Here is a 3,074-nt window from a genome sequence, read left to right as displayed (position 1 = left end):
ATATATACACGTATGCACGTATCTGTTGATTCACTAGAAGCCACAAATTACACAACATAAATGATCGGAAACAAATTCCCAAATTACTGAGTACAAGAAAACCTGCAGTTATAAAGTGTGTGTGTGTGTGTGAATGTTTGATGTTACTTTCTGTCTACCAGATCTACTCACAAGGCATTCGTCTACCCGGAAATATAGTAGCAGACACTACCCAAAATTACCTTGCGTTATGACTGAACCAGCATCCATGTCGCTGGGAAGAGAATTCCTCACTACACACCAATTTTTATGGTATATCCAAGACTTGAACATGCAAACGCAGACATGCGTGCTTGTAAACACATATATGTGTACGTGTATATATGTATAGAATGGGGTTGGGAGGATGGACGTTTTTCAAAAATTCACAAAATCATTAATGTTAGAAGCAAAGAAATTTTATTGACATTAATGTGTTTGTATTGAATTAGCATTTGTCAAAATCACACGTGGAAAATAACATACATCATGCGGTGTCCCGTTTTCATTGATGCATTTCTGGAGGTGTTATTGGATACTGGCTTCCATTCTCTCCAGCATTGTTCTGTCGATATGGGTGACTTCCACACGAATAGATTCCTTGAAATCGTCCAATGTAGAGGGCTTATGCGCATACACACGTGCCTGAAATGACTGAAACATGTAAAAGAATGAAAGAGAAGAATGTATATATGTATGAATTTAGGACCAAAATGCTTAAGGATGGCAAGGGATTCCCTTACACATAACTTGCACAGAGTTAATATTGATAAGTACAAGTTTTGTGTAAGGGAATCCCTTGTCATCCTTAAGTCTTTTGGGCCTAAAACTTTAAATAAATTTACTGAGGTGATAATTTCTTGCAGCCATAAATTTCCTTCTACTTTTATGAAAGTGTATAGAAGTAAAAGTTGATTTAGTAAATAACATTTAGTTTTACGGGGATTTGAAACCAGAACATTTAAATTTCTATCAACAGTCACCTATATGTTTAGCAATGAAATAATTGTTTTTTTTTTCCTTGTCTTCTTTTGTGTTAGAAAATTTGGACTTGTCCTGTGATGGGTTTATCTTTCAAATTAGCTATGTGGCACTGTATGAGCTTTTTTTTTTGTTGGATTTGCTTTGTGTGTGTGTGTTTTCCGTTCATCTTGCTGTGGAGGTCATTGCCAAGATGCACTTTAAATTTAATCAAACCGCGGGAGTGAACTCCCGAAATGGTCATAGGTGTGTTTGAATTTACTTTGTGGAATTATTTTTGCTCCTGGACTCTTACCTACCTTGATTTTAAGAATTGAACTATTTGGACGTACTCTTGTGAGAGGTAAGTAAAAAAACCTTTTTTATAAATATTTTTAGTCGTTTTATATTTTACTTTATCTTAGTTTATTTAGGTCTTTAGTTGCATGACGCACTTTAAAATTTTAGTCGTTGTATTTACCTTTTTGATATGCCGTTCTATATATTTGTATTTTATTCGCATATATATATTTACCTTCTGTGTTTTGTTTTTGTATATGTATATTTTTATATGTTTAAGAACCATGGTAATATTTATATATAGTCGAATGTTAGAGGTATGGTGTTATATATAAAGACGTTGACTCGAATTTGATGTTTGTTCTATGATCAATGTTTCTTTATCTCTGTCTAAATATATTTGAGCACTTTTTGCAGTCCTATAAACCCTTGTCTTTCTATAAAAGGAGACAAAAATGATTTCTTGTGTTTTATATATATATATATACAGGGTCGAGCAGGGAGAACGGGTGGTTTTGAAATGGCTATTTCTCAGCTCCATGGGGAGGGACATATGTCTGACAGGTACCATTCAGTCCGTGGTGTCTTAGCATTCTTTTTTTTGTTTTAGGTGAAGTATGGCGCTGTGGACGATATAGCATCGTGCATTTGCCTACGACAGTTACGTGAAGAATTACGAGTATGTCAAAGCAATTCAGCGTGAATTTCGGCGCCATTTCAACACTCACCGAAATCAGGCTGTTCCCACCCTTAACACAATCTTACGTTGGGTGAATGCACTTCGTACACGGGGTACACTAATGAACGGAAGACCGGTGGGGGTGCTACGACCGGTACGGATCCCAGAAAATGTGGAACGTGTCGGACAAGCTTTGATACGGAGTTCGAATCGCTCTGCATTGATGGGGTGACGGCCCACACAGCCAGAGTATCAATGTACGCTCTTCGCCCTCTTTGGTGACCGCCACATTTCCAGGTTTGCTGATATTCCTTGGCCTCCTCGGTCACTTGATATGTCCATGTGTGATTATTTCTTGTGGAGTAAACTCGAGGCACGTGTGTATGCGCATAAGCCCTCTACATTGGACGATTTCAAGGAATCTATTCGTGTGGAAGTCACCCATATAGACAGAGCAATGCTGGAGAGAATGGAAGCCAGCTTCCTATAAAGCCTTCAGAAATGCATCAATGAAAACGGACACCACATGATGGATATTATTTTCCACGTGTGATTTTGACAAATGCAAATTGAATACGAACACTTTAATGTCAATAAAATTTCTTTCCTGCTAACATTAAAGATTTTGTGAATTTTTGGAAAACATCCGTCCTCTCTACCCCATCCTATACATATATACACGTACACATAGATACATGCGTGTACACATATATGTATTTACAAGCACGCATTGTTTGCGTGTTCAAGTCTTGGATATACCATAACAATTGGTGTGTAGTGAGGAATACTCTTCCCAGCGACATGGATGCTGGTTCAGTCATAACGCAAGGTAATTTTGGCTAGTGTCTGCTACTATATCTTCGGGTAGACGAATGCCTTGTGAGTAGATCTGGTAGACACACACTTTATAACTGCAAGTTTCTTGTACTCAGTAATTTGATAATTTGTTTCCGAGCATTTATGTTGTGTAATTTATCGCTTCTAGTGAATCAGCAGATACGTACATACGTGCGTGTATATATATATATATATATATATATAAGTTTAAATGCTGCCGTGCTACAATTTGCCTTTCGCGTTTTCGGGGTCGATAAAATATGTAATTTTTTAGGACAGA

General features: G+C 37.1%; 2 long non-coding RNA genes across 2 annotated transcripts in view; one reads left to right on the top strand and one right to left on the bottom strand.

Moving 5' to 3' along the window:
* Positions 1-537: 537 nt before the first annotated feature.
* The window catches only part of LOC128250553 (uncharacterized), a 376,824-nt gene continuing 374,287 nt past the window's right edge, over positions 538-3,074 (bottom strand). The window contains exon 4 of the long non-coding RNA XR_008266585.1: positions 538-672. This is a non-coding gene — a long non-coding RNA (uncharacterized LOC128250553). The remainder of the gene's footprint in view (positions 673-3,074) is intronic.
* Positions 1,094-2,251, top strand: LOC128250552 (uncharacterized). The gene is made up of 2 exons (XR_008266584.1): positions 1,094-1,342; positions 1,889-2,251. It is a non-coding gene; the product is annotated as an uncharacterized LOC128250552 (long non-coding RNA).

Source organism: Octopus bimaculoides, chromosome 22, assembly GCF_001194135.2.
Source record: "Octopus bimaculoides isolate UCB-OBI-ISO-001 chromosome 22, ASM119413v2, whole genome shotgun sequence".
NCBI classification, from domain to species: Eukaryota; Metazoa; Mollusca; class Cephalopoda; order Octopoda; family Octopodidae; genus Octopus; species Octopus bimaculoides.
Note: the sequence above shows the minus strand (reverse complement) of the source record. Positions and strands in the feature narration are given on the sequence as shown.